Source organism: Natrix helvetica (genome assembly GCF_964273705.1).
Source record: "Natrix helvetica genome assembly, chromosome: 1".
In the NCBI taxonomy this organism is placed as follows: Eukaryota; Metazoa; Chordata; class Lepidosauria; order Squamata; family Natricidae; genus Natrix; species Natrix helvetica.
Genome location: NC_138548.1, coordinates 320,643,871 through 320,649,870, shown reverse-complemented (window position 1 = coordinate 320,649,870; position 6,000 = coordinate 320,643,871).

The following is a 6,000-nucleotide window of genomic DNA, read 5'->3' as shown; positions in this document are numbered from 1 at the left end:
ATTCTTGGGGCCAATATGCTGACTCTGTAAACTGCTTAGAGATGGCTGTAAAGCACTGTGAAGCGATATATAAGTCCAAGTGCTATTGTTATAAAGGAATGAAGAGATTATCCTTCAAGCATCATCACCAATACCTTGTAGCAGAAATGGGAGCCAACCACAAACCTAAACCTAACTATCAAAATATCAGCCTTCTTTCCCCTTTCCCTATGCTTGCAGACAGGAAGGATATGGCCTCTCTTGTCACTTAAAACCTACTGGATAGGGACTGTTGATTAGGGGGGAATTATATACATTCAAGAGTTTTTTAAAAAATCTGTTTATCTCTTTTTTGGTGTAATAAAAACATTAGGTTCTTATCATTGGATGGCATACTGAAATATAACCATTTGTGTTGCACAACACTTTGGAAATAATTTAGGAGAATTGTGTTTCCTTGTTGTCTTTGACATCCTGGAGTTCAAATTGTTTTAGATTGGTTGTTTGGTAAGGGCTTTAGTAGAAAGATGCGCACAAGTTATAATCTTACCTTGTCATCAAACCAATGTCTTCAAAATGTTCAAGGTTATTTCTCCAGCATCTTTTGGAGTTATTGCTTATTTGATGCTTTTGTTTTTATTTCTGTGTCTAAAGAGGAAAAAGCCTAAACTTTGACATCTATTTTTCCTCCTATACACTATGTTCTTCTGGAAATTCAGTTAATAAGGAGTCTAAAAAGAGATTTACATGATTGAATCAGAAGACCTCTTGTTTCCCGTATTAGCCAAATAGATGTCTATAAGAAGTTTTGAACCGAAGTAACATATGTGGGTGATAGCCCATTTCTAAGTATATTGGAATATAATACTGCATTTAATCCTGGAGGTAGAATATGGCCACCAATACAGCAAATCAGCAGATGAAAATAGATAACTAAAAAGCAACAGAAGTATATATTACAATTGTAAAAGTAAAAGGCTAGATTCTTCTAGAGTTTGAAAATATGGTGGAAATAGCCAAGTGGCTATGCACGTTAACTAGTGTCACTAGTAAGTAACTAGGTATTCATCATGGTTATGAAATGCTTTGCAAATCATTATGAAAAAATGTCATTAACAAATCTTTTCCATTTCCCCCCCTGGATCACAAGAGGAAACTTATATAACCACTCATCCCATTCTGATTTAGCTGCTTCAAAGAGTTGCGGACAGTATGATATTTGTGTTCTTGCACACTCAAAAAAAACATTTTCCCAAATTATTTCTGAAGTATCCCCCAATCTTTATCCCAAAGCATTAACTGGAATAAGTCTTCATTGCACTTGATAATTTTTGAAAAGACAGATTGACTTGCACTATTAACTGTTGTGGCCTACAGATAATTGAGAAATCGAACAAAATCCAAAGATTAAAAACAGTCCTTTTAATTAAATTTAGAAACAAACTCATAACAATGGAGTTCTATGATAATGATAACAAATCATTTTGTGAACAACTTGTGTAAAAATAGAAAGACTGGTGAAATAAAAATATGGCCATTGTGATGAAAGGATCCTTTAAAAACAGGCTACATTTTTTAAAAATAAAAGCAGCATTGATTACGCTAAGGTTGGCACACAATTATAGATGCCATATTTTGTGTTTTATGCCAAGAATATTCTCTGTGCTTGGAACCATTGATCCATGCAACAAAATGTGCTGAATCATAGTATCAGATGTTATTTCTATTTTTAGCAATGTGTAATTAGTCTCAAGACCAAATAGATAGGAATATGATAATATTGAGAGACATGTTCTATCATAAAGTCACTTAAGGAGCATATTTGAGGCAGTCATAATAATGGAGATGTAAAGAACATTCTGAACCAATTTGGATACCAAACAAATGTCTTTTTAAAAAGTACTAATTGAATTCTGAAAATGTGAGAGAGTCACACTGCTTCTCCATAAGTAAACTATGTTTCAGAACATTGCAAAAAATACAAGTCAAGATGGCTAATATGCAGTTTTGGAGATAATTTCTGATTTCAATCTTATTTGCTTAAGAGGAAGAGGAAAATACATTCCCTTTTTGACCAGTCTGGTGAGGAGTTAATGTAACCTTAGATAAATTTTCTTCATTGTGCCAGAAGGGGGAAATGTGAAGTGACAGAGCAAAAATAGTTATTTCTGCCATCTTCCCAATAATGCCAACAGAACATGCATATGTAAGGAACATAACTCCATTTTGAAGCAATCAGGATGCACATCCTCACTTCTCATTATTTGTTGGGAAATCTAGAAAAATATATCTTTATGAATTGTTCTAACAACTGCCAAGAGAAGATGGAAAATTAGTTTGGTTGGAAAGGAGGAAAATTCAAGTGTCATTTCACATCTCAAGTCATCTTCTTTTTAGTGTAAGAATTCTAATGGGCTCTGAATGACAGACTTCCAGAAGAATTAACTGTGAATGACAGCGGACATCCATACTACAAGCAGGATCCACCCAAGCCATCAAAACAATGACATGGTTTCAGAAGAAGCTACTTTATAATCAACCATCCAATTTATCCTTTCAATCTAATCTTATCTGATGGGCAGAGAATTTCAAATATTTTTTTTTCATCCAGAGTTATTTGATCGTTTTTATTTAGTGATGCCAGGATTATTTTCCAAACAATCATCTTCTTTTTTAAAAAAACTGGGCAACAATGTCTGCTTCTTGAGAAGATAGATTCACACCTCCCCACCAAAATAATGCCTTGCAAGTCCTGCTTCTGGGTTGGGACTCTTCACCTATGTAGTCAGCCATATGTTTTGACTGACTTCAACACAAAACACACAGATGACTACCTTGGTGTACCAGCCTTTTATCAGTGACGCTCCTTGCATAGGTAGGGCAGATGTTATTTCACTGTGATCAGTGCAGAAAGATGTGTTGGTAGGATTGGGCATATTAAATCCGACCTCTTGAAAGTGATTTGCATAAATACTTGACTCAAGAAGAATTTGAATCTGTGTCACTCTTTTTTGTAATATGCAATGTGTAGCGATCCATGAAAAGGCTTTCTCAAGTTTTCATAAATGAAGGAAATGCCTAACTACAATCTTTTTTTCTTTTCTTTTTTTTTGCTTCAAGGGACCAGACTGGTTAGTTTCCTCAGTGTGTTTAGGCATCAGCTCCAGGCAATTTTGATCAGAGATAATGATTTCTGGTTGTTAATATGCAGCTGTTGGTGTGTAGTTATTAACTGAAATCTTGCATCACTAATTTCATGGGTTAAGGGCTAGATCTACTACATATTTGGCTAAATTGAGAAGGGATCTCTGTACAGATAGAGATAAGGCTGAATTCTTTTATACACTTAACCAGGAAGGAGCTTGTGTTACATTCAGAAGGGAGGGTAACTTAAATATTAACAATCCTTAGTTGGAAGGGATCTTATAGGTCATCTAGTCCAACCCCCTGCTCAAGCAAGAGACCCTACATCATTTCTGACAAATGGCAGTCTAATCTCTTCTTGAAAGTCTCAAGTGATGAAGCTCCCACAACTTCTGAAGGCAAAGCTGTTCCATTGGTTGATTGTTCTCAGTGTCAGAAAATTCTCCTTATTTCCAGGTTGAATCTCTTTGGTCAGTTTCCATCCATTATTCCTTGTCTAGCCTTCAGATGCTTTGGAAAATAGGTTGACCCCCTCCTCTCTGTGGCAGCCCCTCAAATATTGAAACACTGCTATCATGTCTCCCCTGGTCCTTCTCTTTTCTAGAGTCTCAACATCTTTTTTATAGTGTGTGACCAAAACTGGATGCAGTACTCTAGGTGTGGCCTTACTACGGCTTTATAGAGTGATAATAGTATCTCATTTGATCTCGATTGTATCCTTCTGTTAATGCAATTTAGGATTGCATTGGCTTTTTTAGCTGCACATGGCTGGCTCATATTTACTTGGTTGCCCACTAAGATTCCAAAATCCCTCTCACAGTCACTGCCATTAAGTCTGTTTCATCAAGTTTATATGTGTATTTTTGGTTTTTCTTTCTACCCCATTTTTCAGAGTACAAGATGCACTGGAGTATACGATGCACCAAGATTTTGAAGAGGCAATTTAAAAAAAAGTTTTTGCACTCTGCAGACCTCCCAAAAACGGACCGTTTTTCACAAAAATGGGCCAGTTTTTTAAAAGGGTATGAATAGCCTTTAGGAGACTTGTAAAGTGCTCCTGGGGGTGGGGGTGGGTGAAAAATGGAGCAAAAAAATGGCCTGTTTTTCACTCATTTCTGCTCTCCCCAGCCCCCAGGAGCACTTTGCAAGGCTCCTGGAGGCTCTCCACGGCCATTTTGGTGAAGGGGGAAGGGGTTTCTGGAGGTAAAAAAATGCTGTACTCAGTGTATAAGACGCACCCAGATTTTCAGCCTCTTTTTTTGAGGGAAAAATGTGTTTCTTATACTCCGAAAAATACAGTAAGTGTAGGACTTTACTTTTATTTACATTGAATTTCATTTTGTTAGCTAGGGCCCAGTGTTTAAGTTTGTCAAGATCCATTTGCAGATGATACTAAGCTGGTAGGAATAGCTAACACCCTAGAAAATAAGCTTATTTTCTAGGGTGTTAGCTATTCCTACCAGCTTAGTATCATCTGCAAATTTGGTCAGTTTCCCTTCTATTCCCTCAACTAAGTCGTTTATGAAGATATTGAAGAGTACTGGGCCTAAGATGGAATATTCTAGGCATGGAGAGCAGAGATGAGAAACCTCCAACCTGTGTGTTTAATTTGGACTGTGACTTCCCCATGCTCAGCGCTGGTAGAAATCTGGTCTTCTTCCATTTTCTTTCTGACTATGGAAAAAAGTGGGAAGGAGATGAATAGTTTGTGTACCTCAGCAATACTTTGTCCTCTGGTCCTGCCTGCTGACATATTTCCTGAGTTGGGACGGGAAAAAATGTTTTCTGTAGCGTTACAGGATCATAAAAAACAGGATGATAAAAAAACTCCATAAAAAGGAGTTTTATTAGGGGATAGGATTAGGAGTCACTTAGCTATTATTAGACTCACTATCTAATATAAAAACAAATTGTTTATATGTCTGTGTTTTAAGGGGGCCTACACTTTGGCTATCTTGTTAAAATGTATATATACTTAAATAATATTTAAATTTCCGCTTTTTGACATTTAGGATGTAGGACTGAAAGGGAAGTGAAGATAGCTCCTTCTTGTGATTTGCTATATCAGGTCTTAGGAATAAATACAAAAATGGAAGAATCATGATATGGACTAAGGAAGAGAGTTGCCACTTTAATTCTTTTTATTCCCTAAGCAAACCAGAATAATCTTTTAATAGTGACATTACAGCCGACAATGTATGAGGTGAACATTATATATGCTGAAACATTTATTTTATGGTTATGATATAGAAAATTGCTTCATATAAAAGGTTGTTCAGTAGAAATGCAATATTGATGTTCTTGTTATAAGATGAATCCACTATTTAAGACATTATTGATGTTTCTTGTCCATATATGTTATATGTATATACCTCAAATGTCTTCCAGAGAAAAAGGCAACTGTTATTTGTCTGCCTCAAGGAGATGGTTTTCTTGCTATTGATCAGCTTGCAAATGTTTGTTTATTTAGATGTTATTTTTATTTATGTGTTGTTCTTTCTCTATCCCTGGAGCCAGTTATCAACTTTTCCACCCATGGGGATCTCAGAGCTCTCTCTTCCTCATGGGCCATGAAATCATCATCATCATCATCACCACCACCACCATTATGATGAAAGAAAAGGAAGGTTTAATACTGGCTGCTCAAGAACAAGCACTACAAAACTAATGCCATGAAAGTGAATTTACAAAAATCCACTAACAATCCTAATTGCTGACTTTGCAACAACAAAGTCAAAACTGTTTCACATTTAATATGTGAATGCAGCGAAATTGCACAGACTGAGTACAAAACTAGACACGACCAAGTTGCTAAATTAATCCATCGGTCATTATGTAAAAAGTACAACTTACCTGTATGTAAAACGTCATGGGAGC